At 42.0% G+C, this 20922-nt stretch overlaps 1 protein-coding gene across 7 annotated transcripts in view; it reads right to left on the reverse strand.

The window, feature by feature from the left end:
* znf536 (zinc finger protein 536) overlaps positions 1-20922 on the reverse strand; it is a 223041-nt gene that overhangs the window by 165670 nt on the left and 36449 nt on the right. For 2 of the 7 annotated variants that reach the window (XM_046033559.1, XM_046033562.1), the window contains exon 3: positions 11460-11568. The exons of the other annotated variants lie outside the window; for them this stretch is intronic. The gene's annotated coding sequence lies outside the window, so the exon portion shown is untranslated. The remainder of the gene's footprint in view (positions 1-11459; positions 11569-20922) is intronic. 7 annotated transcript variants of the gene reach the window in all.

Consider the following 20922-nt stretch of genomic DNA (forward strand, 5'->3'; position numbering starts at 1 on the left):
GTGTGTGTGTGTGTGTGTGTGTGTGTGTGTGTGTGTGTGTGTGTGTGTGTGTTGTGTGTGGTGTGTGTATCTGTGTGTGTGTGTTCAGAAAGGAGGGGTGCTTCTCAAGCAGGGATGTCAGCACTTGAAAAATCAATCACCATCTGGGCTCATTTCATACAAAGGACAGAGGGAGGGGAGGATAACTCACAAACACACACACACAGACACACACACTTCTTGCATCTTTCATTTCATGCTGTACAGCAGCGAGGTGCCCCTCTTGTCTCCTGCCTTTCTGTTTTAAGTGAACACTTCACTCCTCGCCTGGATCCTGCTGGTATAAAAGCGCAAGGTGCAATTTCCTCCTCTGCCCCGGTCCTCCACCGGGTCATTTCCAAATCGGAGGTGGTGGTGGTTGTAGTGAACGGCGAGTGTACAATTGAGGAGGCCATGCCGGCCATGATGGGGCCTATCTAAGCCATTAGGCCTGTGCTATGTGAACACACTGCATCAGGCTGGTGTACAAGGTCACCCAAAGTAAATAGGGATAAGAGGAAAGAAAAGCAAAGATTCATCTGCTTGAGTTGGCACCTCAGGTCAATGGGTTTACCTCCTATTCACCGCAGCACAGTCCTCATTTACTGTTGCTGCTTTAACTTCCTTTCAAATGCTGTTTTCAACTTCACATAAGGCACTTTTATATGAGAAAAGTGAATGTTTTATGCAAGCACAGATTACACATATATACACAAAAAGGTTGAAAGCGGGTGTATGTGCGTGTGTGTGTATGTGTGTGACATGATTTTTGCTGCTGTGCTGCCTCCTTTCAGTTGCACAGCTGTGTGAGAAATACCAGTGGCAGAGGCTGCTGAGGCAGCAAAAGCATTTAATACTTGACAAACAGTTATCTAAACCCATGTCCAATAGCTAGACACCACTGTAATGTGACCTACATACTAAGTGAATAAGAATTTTTTGTACGTCGGTTGGGGTGCGGTGGGGGTGCAGGGCACAGGGTGGGGGTTTAGGAGGGGATGTGAACAGAACTCATTCAAATGTCAGTAATAAAATGGCACAGTATTCCTTTTCGCACCCGGCTTCCACTCATTTTCTTCTCCCAGAGCAAAAAGAGTAGTACAATAACGTAACAGAACATATTGTGCCCTCCTAGGTACTGAACTCTCACACCTTTGTTTATTTTTACCCTCCGTAAAGAGGAATCTCTCCCTTTTATGAGAAATTAATGAAATGACAAGTGCAGGGAGGCACGATGTCATTTTCTTTTTCTTTACAAAGATACAAATGGTTAAAGTGTCAGGGATGCAGCAGATGATAAAACCACCAATACTCTATTTTCATGGACATAATACTGTCGACTTATTGGTTCATATAAGTCTTTTTAATTCTCATTATTAAGGCGATCTAAATTAATGGTATATAAACGCACTACTTATTTCATTTGAGTTTTGATCATGATTATCAACCTGAACATTTAACACTTTATGACGGCATGCTTTCAGTTTCTTACTATTTTTGGTGCCAAACCTTGAGAAGGGCACTGTTTGGGATAGCAGCAGAGCACAGAATTAAAAGCTCATTATGCAAAATTTTAGGCAGAAATGGACAGATTCACTTCAGAACAATTTTGATAGGTTTGGTCCCAGTCTCAGCCTAAAAATTGATGAATGAATAAATGCATGCATGCATGCACGCACACACACACACACACACTCACACAAGTACACAGTCAACACAAGTACACAGTCAATCTGCCTGGCCATATCAACAGAGCAGGTGTCCTTAGTAATGCACCATCGCGCACTTGGATCTCTGCATCTCAGAACAGAGGGAAAAGAGGGAAGAGGGAAAAGCAGAGAAAGAAATGAAGGACAGTTGGAGAAAGGAGAAAGAGAGGGAACAAGTGTCATGGGGGTATGTTTATGTGTATGCTTGCTTGCTACTGCAATTTGGAGGCGTTATGAGGATTCGTCACCAAACTGGAGGTAACCCAAACTATGTGAAATCTGTCCATGCACTAGAGAAACTTGTTTGAATGCACCTCATGTCTTTGCTCCATGAAAACGCAGACTCCTACACTTGTTATTTTGGGGATGATCAAAAACATTGACACGATGTATTTTTGGTGAGAAATAGTTATCAGGAAGACAGGCCGCAAGCCTGACTGAGGAGAAACTAAACAGCAAGGCATGTATTTAGTAAAGACCATGTCTTTGCCCCCTGCTGAGTCTCAGCTACATGGTACATAAATAACCATTATGAATCACGCTGTTTGGTCTCACCCTGCCGTTTCTCAAACAAGGTCCAGTTTCCATTTAGCCCTGGTGGTGATGAGCAAGCCTCCTGCGACGACGCACCATTTTGAAAAAAGCAATAAAATAAAACAAGTTGTGTGCTTATCTAGTGCTTTAATTTGCTAGAATGTACAAAAATCTAGTAACTTTATCCAGTTTGGATGATCACATTTTCAGCTGCTTGGTGTTTATATTTCAACTCCTCTGCCTAATAGGCTCGCATCCAGTCTAAACCTACACGAGGCCAGAGGGCGAGCCAACAACAAAACAGCTGAGATGAAAAGACAAACTGCTGTTCAAATAAGACCATTAGTTTGCACAAAAGAAGAAGTCTGAGAGGTTACCCGTCTATTATCATAAAGAACACGACATGACCAATCTTTCATTGTAAAAGTTTGCCTATAGGTCAAATGTGTTAAAATGAGGCAGGAAAAATCCAATATGCCAATTAAATACACTCAGTCATACCATCAGCAGTTTCATATATGCATGCTTGTAGAAGCTTGTCTTTCCTCTTTGGCATCAGTTCACAGTCAATGTCTTGGGTGGTTCACATCAGCTTCTGCGGCCTAAGAGATTACCCTACACAAACTTTATCCCGTGGCAAATCTATCCTTAGACCATGCATTTTTAAACCTTGTAGCAGAAATCAAGCCTCCATTCACGGAATCTCCTTTGTAGAACTTAAATACATCCCAATGTGTCCATCAACAAAGGCTGCAACCCTTCCTCCTCGCTCTCTGTGACACTTTAAGTTTAGGATTGTTCAACAGGCCTGTGGGTGGGTTTTTTCATTCTTTCCCATTCTTCCTTTATTTTGCTCCTTCTTTAGAGCATTAGGGCGACCAGCCATTGAACTACAACCGCTACTATAAAAATTCATCAGGATTAAAATGACCTCACACACAAAATTAAAGTTCCCCAATGTACACAATAAGGGCCTGTATCTTTTTTAAGACATTCTCAGCTTCCTTGGGAACAGGATTGTTTCTTGACAAAGTGGTCTCTACTCAACAATGAGCACCTTTCAGACACACACAGGGACTGCCTTTAGAGCTGTGGCAAGAGACGGATTTCACATATCAATCAAAAGAGGGAGGGGGGAGAAAAAGGGCCCTCGTCTGGCGAGAGTGGTCCTTCAGGAACCATGAACAGATTCGAATGAAGTATATGCTTTTCTCTCTTACCGCCACTATTCATAATAACAGAGGACATCGGAGTAGTGGAGAGGGAGGGGAGTCCTCTTAACACCTTTTTTTTTTAGACTTGTCTTCCCTTATATGGGCACTGAAGCATGGTTCCTCAGCCTGGCCCTGAAATAATAAGACTGTAGTGGATAGCCAGATTGTACAACATTGAAAAAAAAGTTGCTTTGTAAAGAGGCCAAGAGGGCCCACTGTATTCATTCTGTGTGCAAGCTTTCATGTTCTTCAGTTTGTACATGCAAGGGCTTGTATGTGTGCCTGTGTGTGTGTGTGTGTGAGGGGGCTCATTCCATTACACCTGCGCGATGGCATAATGAGCCCATGAGTGTGTGCACTGGGCCACAGCCACCCACTGCGCCAGTCATGCACACCACTGCCGCTAATCATGTTGAAAATGAATATGGTGTCAGAGTAGGTAATTCACAGCTGTATTAAAGCAGCTCAGCCCAGATATAAGGTACATAAAACAAATTAAATTATATATAATATTCTATTATAGAATATTTTTGACAGCTGTATTAATGGGCACACCTCAAAGGTCTTCTTATTAGGTCACCGGGTGTATGTTTCCCCTTCTACACTTTTTGAGCCAGGGGTATTCAGATCATCTCCAACTCCTAGCTCATAGGAATACAGAGAGGGTAGAATGGAAGAGAATTGGCTAAAATCTACATTTTAGCGTTCAAGTTGGATGTGAGACATGTGAATCATTTTCATAACAGAAAACAGATCCAATATCAAACTTACTAATTAATAATTAGAAACAATAAGAAAGTTATACATTTTTCAAATAACGATAACTGTGGCTATTCTCCATTGCGGTTTCAAACAATATGCATGTAGAAATATCCAGAGAACCGGGTAAAGCTCTGAAGTGGATTTAGTCTTTAAGCTGCAACATTTTGAGATTATATGAGACACAACATACAAAAAATATTATACTATAAAACACACACAATCAGGGGACTAGTCCACTTTTCCCAACAATACCGAAATTGTACTATATGTTTTTAAAAACATACAATATAATGCATGTCTCTCTAGCCAGCTCATCAAAACTTTAGTATTTAACAGCTATGCATATATGTATAGTAAGGTGTGGAACAACACAATGCTTACAGATTTTAATATTAGGGGATGCATTTCATTTTTCCATAAATTACGCCAATTTCTCTTTGATGGTCGGTCAGAGTACTAACTCAAATCTACGCGTGTGGGGAAACCTGGGAGATTACCCCACCCTTGTTCAGTGCCTCCTGAATTACATCATTTCCCCCTGCTTAGACCTCAGTCTGACATTAAAGTAGATCTCAGTGTAATTGGGGAAAAACAGTATTAGTATTCACTGCATGTATGTGTGGCACATGTGTGCTATTTTTAAATAGGGATGCTGTGAAAGTGTGGAATTGGGGACAAGACAGCCTTGCACCGGGCCGTGACACAGACTTATGTTAAACCTAATTAGATCAAGATAATAGCTTTAGGGCCCAAGTGATCAATGCTAGAGGTCTGTGGAGATGAACTTTCCTTAAGTTTCATGCTGCACGCTGGTTGTACTCATTTTTTTCCACACACACACACACACACGCACACACACACACACATCAGAGTGGTTTCTAGGCGCTGTGTTATATTATAGCATTTTCTTACATATGTATCAGCATATAATCTGTCTGTTTCAGTCATTTCCCATTCTAGTGTTGGTATTGAATGAGCTTAGATCGATGTATATCGTCAGTGTTGGACTAATTCAATTTTTCAATCGCATCAGTGCTACATCCACAACCAATATGATGGACGTGATTCAAAATTCTATTCCTTATTATTGGAAATTTATAAAGCTTGTTTGAAATCGCCTGAGTCCTCCAAACCTCTCCCATGATGCAATGCACCCACGGTGTCTACACATCAAAAAAGGCACTTACTGATTGTGAGCTGCTTTCCGTCAACAGCCTTTTGGTGGAGTCTAGTTTACAGCTTACAGACTCCTCAGATCACTCTCACTGAAGACAAAGAGGATTCCTTTTGCTTCCATTACTATCTAATGTAATTTGTGTAATGTAATATTTCAACACATTTGTGTCTGCTGACAGGCTAGCTAGCTAGCTAGCTCATGATTTGTCTTGATACCGGATGCTTTGGGAATCCCTGCATGTACTGGTTGTGGTTTTACCAGTTATTGACTCTTAAAGCTTCTTACTACTGCCTACCTATCCCTGGCCCAATCCAGCAAGAGGTGCAGAGGAACACATTCAGGAGACAAAACTGTAAAAATAAATATGCTCGCTAACCAACCAACAGTAGCTGATGTTTGCTTGTGTTTGTGTTTTGCACACTGTAATTACCTTTGGACAAGCTCCGGTTTGGAACCAACATTCTTGGCTTTTCGAAAACTTGTCCACCCATTTAATTCCATCACTGTCAACTTTTCAGGCTTGTATGTATTCACTGAAGCCCTGTATATTTGTGTCCAGTTAAGACACACAAGACACATTGTCTTTGAATCCAGAAAGTAGTACTTCACCCTTGGGTCAGGTCTGGGTTTGTTTTTGAGAAAATTAGATGATGCTTTTGAACATCTGCCATTCCACAATTTTGTAGGATTAATATAGCAGCATTTAAACCCTTTAAACTAAATCACTTCTAATGTGACATTTTGATTAAATGTCCCATGGTCTAAAGACAGTTTCAGAGGCTCTTTTTATTCAGATGAGATTACACCTGCAGGGGAACTTAATAAACCAAATATCTGGAAAAACTCAGTATGAAAACAGTCAGTTTTAAGACCAGTATTAATAGCGCCAGAGAGTGGAGAATGCTTTGCTGACCTCAGGGTTATGTCACTGTTTACAGTGTAGGTCTGTTGGTTTCATTGGGCTGGGAAGGCCAGATATCCAGGGGGAGCTTTAAAAAGAGCCAGCTGGGTTGCTTCTAGTCAGATTGTCCCCTGGACACCTCCCTTGTGGAGGTATTCCAGGTACATCCATTTTAGGAGAGACTCCAGGGCAGACCAAAAACACACTTGAGAGATTAAATATCCTCGCCGGCCACATGAGATCTGAATGATACACCAAGTGTCAAGGACAACAATGCTAATTTGCTTAGCCTGTTATCACATGACCCAAACTTGGGAAAGCATTGAAAATAGATAGATGAAATGGGAGAAATATGCTAAATGTACCTCTGAAATAATAATATACATTGGCCTTTACAAAATATTTTAGTTGAACCCTAGTGCACATGTTACATGAATCTGTAGATGATGAGATTATATTTTTATGTATCACTAAAGTAATTGTGTGCAGAGTGCAGTGTTGGGCAAGTTACTCAGAAATTCTTTTTCTTAGTTACTAGTTACTAGTTACTTATTACTCCTTTAAAAAGTAATATTACTTAACATATTACTGGGTATTAAAAGTAACTAGTTATGTTACCCATTATGTTACTATATTACTTTTACTACCCCCCAATCCCCCAATCCTAAAAAGTGAGGGAAAACCTGTTTAGCAGCTCATTTCCACTTTACTGAAAACATGGCAGCCTCTCAAACCAGATGATGCTATTATTCTATACAGTGAAGGCTATGTATAGGCTATACAGTATTTAACAACATAAAAAAACAATGCACTCTCTCCTGACTTTTTAACTAACAGCATATTCATAACAGCTGCAAGAGGTATGTTTTTTGTACAAAACATATAACGTTTCTCAGCGTCACTGTTTAAAATAAAAAAATAAAGCTAATCCCAACTTCTGAACTACTGTTTTTATGCATATGCATTTCTAAGAGCAGTATTCAGCGTTTGTACAAAACGTTGCTTAATGTCACTCTGTCTCGACGAATGCATGCATCACTTTCCAGTAGGGCAGAGGTAGTTTCTTTTTTTCACGTTGCTGTGCTGCTTCAACAGATGATTCAATAAATTAAATGTAGAATTTTTCGAGGTTTAAAGGTTCTTTGCATCTTTAACTGTGACACATTATTACAATTATATTACAATTGCTGTATATGTCAGAGGTCGCACACCTAGGGGTTAAGTGTCTTGCTCAGGGACACATTGGTGGATGTGTTGCAGTGGGATTTGAACTCACACCAAAGGCATGCCTTTTATCCCCTGCACCACCCCAAATGTGGAAAGACCTCCCTTGTTCTCCATTCTTTATTTAGCTTTTTGGCTAACCGCTGACTTGAACAACATAATGTCTGGCTTCTCAACAGCAGCACTGTCACACATTCTAGTAGCAAGTAAACCAAGTAACCCAGCATTACTTGGGATTATTAACTGTAATAATATTACTGTATTGGAAATAATACTCTATTACACTACTAGTTACTAGTGTAGTGTAAAATTAAAGTAATAATATTACAGTAATGCGTTACTGAATAACAAGTTACAGCCCAACACTGGTAGAGAGGGGTCTGTTTTGTTGCCATTGCTAAGCCCTGTGTTCTCTGCCGCACAGTCCTCATGTCCTGTAACATAAAGGATTTCATAAACACCACTATTTGCCAGAGGTCAGCTTGATTCATAATCTATTAGTGCTGGGTCAGTCTGTCTTTTCAGTGGCAGTACCCGGCCTGTTCCAGTTTGACATTCTAGCCTGCTTTCTGCCTAGCAGTGAGATGACGAGTGGTATTCAAAAAGTTGCCATAGATGTTTCATTTTGATTGATACTGTTTTTTTGATAATGAGGAAGTGGCACAGATTTGTTGTTTTATATGTAGTTGTGGAAGTGAACAACACAGACTGACTAATTCACTAAATGCCCAATCTCAGCCACAGATGTCTGTGTCTATCGATAATACAAGCTGTCTAGACAAAGGTGTACTGGGTGATATAATGAACCCCTGAAACCTTCTAATGAATGAAAGGTTTAACATCATTTAAGAAACAGTCTTCCTGTAAGAAAAAGTCATCCCTCTGCTTGCTGTTGAATGGTGAGGTGTTAAGCTTTCCATGGTGACATCTATCTCTTGCCACCACCTTGAGGGCATCTTTTAAGCAGAGGAATTTAGCCATTATGTGGCATTAAACTCATTAGAAAACACTCTTTAGCTGCTCCAAGATAAAATTGATTTACAGATGCCATTTCCACCACTGCTCTCGATCAATGGTTAAACTATCCCTTTTATGGCCCTGTGCACACTCTCTGCTCTTTTCTCCAGTTTTCTTTAACTGATCTTTAATTTCATTACCCCCCTCCACTCTTGTCCCTGTGCCAGGTATGTAGTCACAGAGTGGAAGAGAGCTTTTCTCTATTCCCCTATGGTCAAATATGGGACCGACTACATTTTTTGAGACTGGATAAACAGGATACAGCAACACCGGCAAATCCCTTGAACCAATTAAGCACAAAGTTGATGTGTTAGTCCTTTCCGTATGTGAGAGTTTCACCACGGTCAGCTAAATTTGCATGGGTGGTCTTAATTGAGGTTATTACATAACAAAAGTGTTAAGATATAACCTCAACGTGTTTTTCTTTCCACTCTAACCAAGATTGCAGTAGCTTTTCACAATTTAGGAATGTGATGGGCCTAAGCAGCTGCAGATGCATGGCCATGTTTAGAATACAGGTTTTAGGGGGTGTTATGGTTATTACAGCCTGGATCTTGTAGGAATATGAGAGTTAGACTGGTGTGTTGTGATAGTCATTATGGAAAAGTTATGCTGAGTGACGCTTAAAAAAAGTGGTCAGGACAGGTAGTAAATACTGATTCTTGGAGTTTGGCCCACCAGTGAACTTACCTGTTAAACATAGACATCTGAAATCGATGGAAGCTCATTGCTCAGTGCAAACATACTTCTCATAAACCATGTATGCAGCATAAGTATACATTTTTATAGTGTCAGTAGGCTACTAGGATGATCTCATAAAAGAGAAAAAAATGGAATTTAACAACTAACATAAAATCCGCAGTCCATGTCTAAGCAAAATCTGCTGAAGAATATTGAGAGATGCAGTTGAAAGCTTCAGAAGAAGGCTAGTAAGTGGACTTTGAGTTAAGATTTTTTGTCATAGAACTGTGAGACGTTTAGTGACCAATCAAGGCAGTGTTTTGTAGAAGCTTGAGGAGTCTGGATGGAGAGTATGCTACAAAGCAGGGCCCACTTTGCCTGTTTCCACATAAAGTTGATGGGCAAGACTATGTACAGCTAAGCCAAGCAGAAAATCCACAATCCATGTCTGTGTGGCCAAATGTGAGTACATGCCCGCCCACCTCTGACAGCTCAGGTTTATGTGGACGTTTAAGCAAACCCGCAACGCTGTATTTCTTTGACAAATCAATACGACCACCATTTCAGATCTGCTTCCTTACCCTCCCTCCCTCCTTCTCGTGCTCTCCCCATTCTCATTCTCCTTGTCTGGGAGAATTGATCCGCATGGATGGAATGATATCAACCGACAGATAGAGTGATATGCCCCACTCCCTCCTACCTACCCTCCTTTCACCGCACTTTTGACACGTAAATAAAATATGTGGCCTTTTTGTTTTGATTCCCCACTGCTTTAGTTTTGAGAAAGGAATACGGTGCACGGGGCTCGCATGGAGCTGTTGGTAGACAAGAGGGAGCTGAGAGTCGGCTGGTTGCCATCACTCACTGTTCACAGGCGCCCTACAAAATCCCCTGAACTTTCCGACATACGCATTTGCTAGAGTGACGCAGTCAGATTCCAAAGAATGGCATTAGAAAATAATGTGAGTGTTAAATTATTCAGCCATTTTTTTTTTTTGCCATAATGCTTCACTTTACAACCACACATGGCTGCACACTAACACAGACACGCACACGCAAATATATACATACATATATATATATGCACAGTATATCCTCCCACTCATCTGAATTATGGCAGATCCATTTAGTGTCAGCGTCCAAATTTGGCAAAGGAAAGGATGAGAGAAGGTGCAGTGAGAGGAGAAGAGTTCACTAACTATGTCATGCTACTGCATTAAGATGACAAACCAGCATAGCAGTCAATCCCCACTTTAATATCAACAGAAATAAATCACTACCATGGTTACATGTGTTAGGCCCTGCTATTAACAGATGAATGCAACATGTTCATCCACACCTTGGCTAGATATTCCTGATATGATGGCAAAGGCATTTCCACAGTTGGACAAGAAATAGCTGCTAGGTGAACTAACCTCGCGTCCTCGGAGCATGCCAGATCGTCAGGCCTGGGTCACACAGGCCTGCAGGGTTTCCACTTCAGTCTTTCAGAAAGACAACGTCGCAGAGGTTTCTAAGATAACCTGGGCTTCAGTTGGACTTTTTGCACTCCCCTCCCTACTACTGAAGCCCTCAAACATAGGTCATATCACACACACACGCACACACACACACACACACACATACCTATGAGAGAGGTTAAGGCATAAGCTAGGCCACGCTCAGTGCACAGCTTCTGGTCTGTACACTGGAGAGAAGAATGACAAAAGAGATAAGAGACAGCCAGCTTGGACTTAAAGATAGACAGAGCAACCCTACTACAACGGATAACTGATGGGATTAAATAGGAATTATCTGTTCATATGCCCATGCAGGCCCTCTGTACATCCAGATACAACGGCATCCCAGCCAACTGCTGTGTGCGCGTGTGTGTGTGTGTGTGTGTGTGTGTGTGTGTATGTGCCCATGAATGCGTGTGTGTGTGTGTGTGTGTCATTATCATGATCATCCTCATCATCATAGAGATCGTCATCATCACCCCACACAGATTGCATCGTGGTGCATCATAACTGTAACCTGCTGCACAGGCTCATCAGACAGTTCGCCTCCTTGCCCTGCGTTCTTCCTCTTTTCTCTCCCTCAGTCTTCCGTCCTTTCTTTCTCCTCCACTTGAGTTTCACCCATTCATGCAAAACTACAGTCGCCAACGAATACCTGGAAAGCAACCCCCCTCTTTCCCCCTTCCCTCCTTTACTTCCTCTTCCCTGAAAGCCCTGAGTCACCTCAGACTGTGGGTGGGGGTAGTTTCTTAGACAGCGTGACAGTGTGCCTAGCCCCGTTAAGCCAGCTTCAGCTTCAGCTCTGTTCCTGGTCGGCACTGATCAGGGAGCCCTGGGAGAGAGAGACAGTGTGAGAGAGAGAGAGAGAGAGAGAGAGAGAGAGAGAGAGAAAAGATAAGGAAAGTGCTGAGTTCACTGCCACCACTGCTCCCCTTCTCTCCCTCCCCTTCTCTCACTGCTTCAAGCATCCCCTCCTCGGAAAGGGGTTTCCCCCCCGGAAAGAGGAGGGGAAGGTGAATCGACTGCTGCACTGCTGACTGCACTGCAATAACCTCTGAACACCTCCAGCTCTCTGTTCATTCTTCCCCTCCTCCTGTTCATCCACCGGCTATTCTTCATGCACTAAAAAGCATTTCATTAACTTAATAGCATAAATGTTTTTGCATATTCTATATGCGTCCCCAATAACAATAGGCTACTATGACATGTAAGGGCCAAATCTCCAAACATATGAATCTCTCAAAAATCTCTCATAGTTCTGACTTCCCTGCTCTTACTGTGGCACTGTGGTACTTAGCCCCAAAGTCATTGGTTCCAACTCAAAGCGTAACAGGCCACAAAAACACACACACACAAACACACACACACACACACACACACACGTACACGTGCATTTGTGCTACTGGGGACTTTCTGTGTCGTGGATTAAAAGTTAACAGACACTGCTGAGTATTTCCAGCAGCAGGGGACGGATAGAGTATGTGGGATGTTGACAATAAGAAAAATATTGAATCTCACTGGACTTAGCCTTTAAAAGTGCATTATAAACATTCATAATTTGCTAGTAAGTTCAGAAACTTTTGCTTAAGGGACTGCAACGACACCCTTTGATTTCAAGGAGATGGGTATTGATGTTCGATAAATGTTTTGTTCTTCTTTTTTTTTTTCATCTTTATCAAGGCTAGCAATATGGATGAAATCAATATCACGATGTAGAGGAAGATTTTGATACAGAAGAATCACAAATACAATTATCAAATTGAAACCCCAAACAAAAATGAAATAGCCCTCTATCACTAAGGATGAAACCACAAAATACAAAAATGCAGTATGTATACAGTAGACAGAAATAACAGTAGTAACTGACACTATGGAGAAACAGCATGCAGTTATTGTCATTAAAATCTAGTGAGTACTGGTGGGTCTTGATTGATCATTTCTGTGAAAGGTTCTCATAAATGCTCTTTCAGCTATAGGTCCAGGCTGAAGAAATAATATCAATTCTTAAATTAAACTGTGTGTTAAGAAAAGATGTTAATGTTAATGTTAAGTCTTACCAAATGCATGTCTGTCTTCTGCCAGGAAAGCCTTGCCAAACTTTCTCTCCACTCACAACAAGTTGTCTTAAATATCTGAACTCCCCATGCACATTAAGGCATTAAAGAAAAGAAGAAAAAAATACAGCTCCTGCTTAGATCTGCAGCTACATATTTCATGCAATAGATATCCAGGTCATTAAGCAACATTCTGACACCTCTGTTATTTACTACCCCAACCGGTTTCCCACCTCGTTTAATCAGACTTTACTAAAACCCGCTGACTCAGAGAGAAACCTTCTCTCTCTCTGCTCTGTTTATGTTTATCTCTTCAGCTCTATTCTGCTCTCTGCCTTTCTCTCTCTTTCTCTTTGCTTACTTACTCATATTTTCCAAAACGTCTATTTCACGTTGTCTGGGGTTCGTAGGGGCTGAGCCACAGAAAAATCACAAAAGAACAAATAAAGTGGAGTAAAGAAGGATGTTTTCCTCCAACATGAAAGTCCACAGTCATCAAAGGCAGAGGAGGTCTCAGCTATGTGTTGTAACAGCCATATGCCAAGTATAGCTAATATAATTATTGCAGCGGTCAGGTGAAAAACGTGCAACTTGGTGATTTTTATGTGTTTTACCAAAGAAACATTCACAACCCTGCATCTCCTCCTCCATCAGAGGGTGATACTTAAAACATCCAAAGTGGAGTGCGCCGTTTTTGCCTTAGAAGTGGTTTACCTTCGATTTTCTCTGCTGGGAAGGGATCACTTGAGACAGGAGGGGGAGGCGGATTGAACGGAATAAGATGTGGCTCAATACAAGTTATCTTTAATGGAAGGATCCTGGATAGAGGGATTCAAGAGGAAAAAAAAATGAGGGGGAAAAAAAGCACAGAGGGATGGAGGGGGGGAAAAAAACATAGATGTAAAGTGTTGACAGCTGTGTTTGGTGCGGTCAGACTCTGGGGTCAGGTACCAATGAACACACACACACACACGCAAACAAATGTTCACACGACACCCATATATTAGCTGTCCCTTGCTAAATGGAAGCTGGATGTAATATTGTTCTTGTCACGACGGCCATCTGATGTCAATTTCACGCAGCAGCGGGACCCTAAACCCTGGTAACAAGCAAAACCAAACACACATACAAAAGGTGTACTAAAGCTACGCAGTCATGTGCACTCTTTTTCTCTCTTCCTTCTATGTCTGTGTCTCCCCCTCCCTCCTCACAAACACACACACACACACACACACACCCACACTGGGATAAGTCATGAGGAAATGGATGCCCATGTTTTGTGGGACCACCTGTTCATCCTGGATACAAGTCTAAGAACCCAGTAAGGGTTAACCCTCTTTGTGGGAGGGAGCCAGGATCGTGTGTGTGCGTGCGTGCACCACTTCATACGTGTGAGTGTGTGTGAGCATTGGCACCGCCCCGTCTGAAACGTGCCCCGTGAGTGGCAGACTGGCTCAGGCTGTCCAGCTGGGAGGGAACAGAGCCCACTGCTGGACCACCTCCCCGGTAACACACATACACACACACACACATACACCTAATCCTATGCACATTCCATGGGGAGCATCTTTCCTCTCCATTACCCATTCCAAACTACCTGCACTAAAAGAAAAAAGAAAAGAAATCCAAAAGAAATAATTAATATATTTGTGGTCAGGGGTTTGGCCAGTATAGTTATAGTACGGGGGGAACAGAGTTCTAGAAGGCTTTTCTACAATCACTGATTCTTTCACTGATTACGGACATAAACAGCTATTTTATGATGAAGTCAGGTAGTCCGTAAATATTAATTCATATGTTTGCATTTTTCATTGAAATCAAAAAAAAAACATGCTAAACTTTTACTTTTTCTAGAACAAACAAATCTTACTGAACATGTTACACTATGAGTAGAACACACTCATACCAACCTGCCGACACACTTCCACAAACAAATGCTTCAACACAAACCACTTTCATGGCACCTCTCATCATTCTCATAAGAGCGTGAAAATAGAGGAAGTGCCATCACTTGCAACCCCACCCCAAAACAAATAATCACCTCCTGGGAGGCAACGAAATGGAGGTGGGGGGAGGGGGGGGGACAGAAATCTTGTCTTTCAAACAAAAAGGGGAAAAATATTTTAAGGGGCAATGAATTTCGTGGAGCTGAATAGGATGTTGGTACATGTTTTACTAAAGGAAATATAATGGCAGACTATTATTAGATCACATTAATCACGAGTGTGCCAAAGGCAGTGACAGCCGCGCTGAAAAGGATTGAAAACGCTGGTAATGGATATAAATTACCCATTGTGTGATAAAAGGATTTTTTCTTCACTAAGAAGGTAAAAAGGAATAAAAACACTGAGAGAGCCACTAAACGCTGTGTGTACATATTTGCATGTGTATGTATGTGTGAGTGTCCTGCCGCCTGTGTGTGTGTAATATGTAATAATACAGGGTTATCAGTGCAGGATTAAAATTTTAAGGGAATCAGATAGTGACAGTGAGGCCTTGCATTAAAGGCGCCGGCGACAGAAAAGAGGGAAGGATTAAAAACAGATTAAATTGGTTTGTAGTGACGAAGATGAAAGAAAGGAGGAAGAGAGGGGGGAAGGAGAGTGTGTTTTGACAGAGGTCTGTCGGGCTTTTGGAACGGTGATAATGAGTCACATCTCCCATGCACTGTTATTTATCGCCGACTTGGCTCGCAAACAAAAGATCAATAATTTTGAGCAAATCTAATGTTGTCCTCGCCACTAATGCGCTCGTCCATCACATCTGCCATCTCCACCAAGGAGATGGACTGATTCCCTGTTTATTTGGAGATCAAATGCAATTATATCACATGGCTCTAATAACAGAGGAAACCCCCCCAAGTGAAAATGTGCTGCGCCTTGGATCATGCCCATGCATATGTATATATAGATATACAGACATGCACAAAGGTGTCACGTATGTGTAAATGATAATATATGTGTCGAATGGGCGATGAGCTGCCGCGCCATTTTTCTGCATCAATCTTCATTTCTTCCTCAGACCTTGCCTTTGAAATATGAAGTGTGTCAACGGCCCGTCCCCCCGCAACACAGGAGGCACACAAACATCCGTCAAAGCAACACACCCGATGTTCACCAGTTAGCCCTGCAGCACAGACAGATGAGAAGACAGCAGATCCTTCACTGACAACTAGCCCTGGGTGAGACACTTTCCAGCCACCTGAACTCAATCAGGCCCCAGTGGAGGCAGCATTTGGGTATTTCATTTCATCCTCGTCCCCTTATTTACTCAAGGTACGTTTGATTCATCTCGCACGCAGGAACGCAAATCGCATTTGGAATCTAACGTCACTTTAGTTATGGATCTCTATCTACAGAGCAGCTGCTTGTTTTGGTTCTTTTCAACTTGAGCGTGGTTCACAACAGACACTAATATAAGGGCCATCACAGGATCAATCCACTGAATCCATGGTGTACATGATATGCACCCACTCTCGCAGGTGTCTATCACATACCTGCTATTGGCTAGGTATCCAAATCATTTGGGACCTTTTCTACTGTCCTTGGCACACCAAAATCAAGTCCACTCAGTGGCAGGTGTAAGGCACTAAGCTCCTTCCCCTTCTCCCTGGGTGAGGTGTGAGGAGCAAAACAATGACAGACAAAGGTCACCTGGCCCAGAACGACCCACCCGCTGAGGTGTTGACCTGCCGAATGCACCCCTGAGGCAAGAGGAAGAAAGGAAGGAAGGAAAAGATTCTGCGATAAAAGCAAAGGCTTAAAGGGAAACCGAAGTAGCAACCAAGAAAATGACCATCCGAAATAAGCAGAATATTTGTATTGTGAGAACGATATTATGGGTAATCAGGAAGTCATCTTAAGCCATGCAAGAGGGAAGCAAGTACTGATTTTGGTCTTCTTTTATTCATCGTGCAAATATTAATATCATAATCGATTCATCTGTCAATTATATTTTTTTCAATTTAATTCAATTAACTGTTTAGTCTGCACAATTTCAAATAAATGAAATTTCCCAGAACCCAAGGTGACAGATTTTTATTATTTTTAATTGATTTAACTTTTGTTGTTAGTGTGATTTTAAATGTTCTAATGCATTTATTTACCTTATGTTAACAACATTGAATTACCTCTGTGTTTGAAACGTGCTAAATAAATAAACGCATCTTTCCTTCAAATCGCTAGTTTTATCTATCTAGCAATTAATCCATTATCTCTGTTGGTGGACTACAATGCTCATAAACTGACGGTGGTGTTCCAGTTTTGAGAGTATCTTCCACTTACAAAATTTTTCAACAGGCTGTCTTTTTTTTCTGGAAAGCGTAGATCCCGGGTACACCAGGTCAGGTCCTTGGAAGGTGAAATAATACAAACTTGACATAAGGCAGAGAGCAGGGAGGCACACCGCAACTCAGTGCAACCCAAGGTACCTCCTAACTGCACCTAATTCTCTCTCTCACTGTGGCTTTCTTCCCCACTGTTAACATACCCAGACACCTACAACCATGGCAGACTTCCTAGATCTTCAAGGCAGTGTCAGGGAACAGCTAAAGGTCAACATTCTTGGAAGCTTGCAGAAATGAGCAACAACGGGCTGTTTTTACATTTCTGATTTTTAAAATAGTGAAATAGTACCAAGTTTTGTTTTCAAGGAGCAGGCCATAAGATGATCAGAGAAAGGGGCCGTTATAAATAGCCCACAATTGAATGCAGGGACTGGCACCTAAACTGTTGTTTCCTTCCCATGTTTAATTGACATCCGTATCTCAGTGGTTAAAATGCAAATATACAGAGACAAACGTGGTGTTAATGACACAGCTGCACACTCTCATCAGTTCTCTAGAACAAGAGTGACACGCGTTTGCACAAACACATATATTAACAGGTCAACGTCTCTGATTCACCCAAAGTCGCGTGAAAAGATGTCGTAGTCGACACCAAAACACATATTACACACACTCATTTAGATCCGTCTGTTGAAATACATTTACACCTACAGAGGAAAAGCTTCAGAGCTGTAAAAGCTAGGTGTATCTTAGCTGAATATGTTATAATTCACTAGTGAAGAATGATTCCAAGTATTACTGTAATGACAACCTTCTATATTGTTGTAATCATTATTACCACTGACAGCATCACTGTCATCATCAACTCCGTCATCTGTAATCATTAAGCCCATCACAAGCTATTTTTTTTCTATAATGAATGTGACATGGGCAGTCAGTGGATGGTGATGAAGAAGTGTTAGGAATGCGTTCACACTGAGCCTCTCTGCAGCAGTTTAGTGAGCTCTAGAGCATGCAGAAGTACAGTGCTTTTTGTTTTTTGCCCAAGTGAAAGTGGATGGTTTTAAATGATGCTATTTCAACAACCCCGGTCTCACACCCAAGTCGTCAAATACTGCCACATGGTCAGAGGCCCTCCACTTCAAAATATGACGCTGAGGTATCATTTCTGGATGTGCACGCCATCAAAGTCAGGTAGCCAGGGGCAGACTGGCCAATCAGGAACCAGGCCAAATCCCAGGGGCCTACAGGCTCATTTGACCTGCCACCGATAATCTTGAACAACAACAAAACATTATCTAACAAACTTGAGCCGGCAGACACTTAATTCACTCTACAAATTCAGTACCACTCTGACAGCCATTAGGAAGCTTCAACTCTTTTCATCAAATGAAACAGTCCCTTCACTCATGGTTTCAGTGGTAAATCACCACAACAATAGCAATTACCCACAAAAAACATTATATTCTAAGCAGACACATTTTAAGAATACATCAATCACGAAGTAACATTTGTATTTCAAACAAATGGCAAACTTATTAGCAAATTTTAACAAAACTCCCTTCAACACTATGCATCATGGGAAGTCTGAGGGGCGGACTTAGGCTATGTCATCACCCCGGACTCACAGTGGCAGGGTGTGATCCGCGGTTTAGTTCCGTCCTCTGAGTGTGCAGCCTGCACAACGTTAATTACTTGTTATTTGTCTTTCGTGATTCTACTTCCTTCTTCACTGCGGCCCGCATTAGTTCCCTCATCCCACAAGGAGCATTTCAGAATAACAGCGTTTTGCCTGTGTGATTTTCCTGACATGTTTAGATTCTGCTGATTTGGTGATTAGTGCTTGCTTTATGTACTTCTGCTATGATTACTTAGGTTATATGGTTCAATTGTTTCTTTTTTGTCTGTTTTAACTGTATTTATTGTTGATATATACGATCGGGAGTCTGTACAGGGTATTTTATTTTGAAAACTGACCGGATTCTCGCTGTTTTATGTCTGCCTTCCTGCCCGGTTCATCTGCTTTGTGCTGCTTGACGGAAGCGGCGCAAAAATACATTGGTTGCTTCTCTCTGGAGCGGAGCAGGAGACAATTTTGGGATGCACTGCAGCGCTTCCGGTGTGAGCACAGACTAGAATGACTGTGATCCGCTCCGGCAGCCGCGACGCAGGCAGACTCAGTGAGTCCAGGGTCGTGTAAACTTGGTATTAAATGACCAACCAAATGACTTGGTAGCAGGTGGGCACCATGATGAAGCTCCTCCATCCTGAAAACTCAGTGTTCACATACGCTACTTTAATGATCAGTCCCAAAAGTCAGTAGATGAACATGGCAAAGACTATACTTGGTTTGGTACCTGTTACATCAACAAATAGGGTTTGTCCCATAGACCAGGGGTTGTGAGGCGGGCCTCCCTGGGTGGGGGGGGCTCCAAACAGTTTCAGGGTGGCTCAGTGAATGAAACAATATGCCATTTCCCAAGCTTGGTATGAGGAGAGGCCCACAGTCTCAGACTTTGAAACCCTGACATAGACTGTATATAAAAAGGTTAGTCCACAAAAATTAGCGGTTTGGTGGTTTGTGTGAACAAGCTGGTCTGGGTTCAAGTCAAATTCCCGGAACCCTTGTGCCAGTCCGCCCCTGCAGGTGACGTAGTATAAAGAGCAAGAAAGTCTGCATGTGAAGGAGGTCAGGAGACGTGGGGGGAAGGGACAAACCAACACCTGACTTAAGTAAGTGAATTTACAAAGCATACTTACAAAGTTACGTGAGGCACGTAACATAAATCTTTTCCTAAACCTAAGTAGGTTTTGAGGATATACCTAAGGAAGTGGTTTTTGTGCCTAAACCTAACTAAAGTGCGTTAACCACAGAAGCTCTCCTCAGATGTCGTATATTTACGACTGCTAACTTGACCGGCCATAGCATATTTATTGTTGCTCACTTGACTACGGTGCCATGAGAAGCTATCAGAAGCCGGTAAACAGCTTCGGTTCAGCTGTACATGTTGCCGACCAGCTTGGCAACATGGACTGGAGCAAGAGTTTCAGAGCGCTGAGTTATTAATCAGTAACAAAGGTATCTTTCATCCATAAAGTTTTAACTGAGCTGAGACTGAGCTGAGTCTCTACATCACAGTAACAACTTTATGTGCGGGGAGAGGAGAGGTGTGTGCTGCAGCTCATTGTTTTTCCACCAGTGTTTTTGAGTTCGTGTCGGAATAGCCATTTGGCGAGCGTTATATGAGGTGTATTTAGCTTTCATCCCTGCGTCATCACAGCTGCTGGACTACAAACAAGCTGTTTTCAGGCAGTTCAGAGCAGAGTTTTCTGTGAGAGATGGGAACTCCCTTTGGGCTGGACTTTGGGCATTTTCACTTTGCAAACCTGTTACATGCACAAAAAAGGTATTTAACTCAATAAAGGAGAGAGAAAAATCATAATGCCACCTCTTTAACTTCTTTATCATTGATATGTGAGAAAGTAGAAAATCTACATTTTCATTTGGATTTTATTTATTTATTTATTTTTGCCTAGTGCCCCTTGGTAGCAGCATTTAGTGGTGGGGAAATCCTCTGACACGTATAATCTACTTCAGACTGACATCAGCTACTGTTGCTATCAATGCATCCCTATCTCACTGAGCAGACTGCTTTCTCAAAGCAGTCTGGGAGCCAGGCTAGACTGACACCGCAACAGCAGCCTTTGGTTCCCAGCACCTAACGCTCTGCTCGCAGCCCGAATATTGCCTGTGGGATTTCACCGCACTAAAGAGTCATGTCAGAGACCTTGACAACGTATGACGTCTCCCTCAGCCACTGCTGTCATGTTCCCTCTGCTTCTCCAA

The sequence above is a fragment of the Micropterus dolomieu genome, linkage group LG20 (genome assembly GCF_021292245.1).
Source record: "Micropterus dolomieu isolate WLL.071019.BEF.003 ecotype Adirondacks linkage group LG20, ASM2129224v1, whole genome shotgun sequence".
Lineage (NCBI taxonomy): Eukaryota > Metazoa > Chordata > Actinopteri > Centrarchiformes > Centrarchidae > Micropterus > Micropterus dolomieu.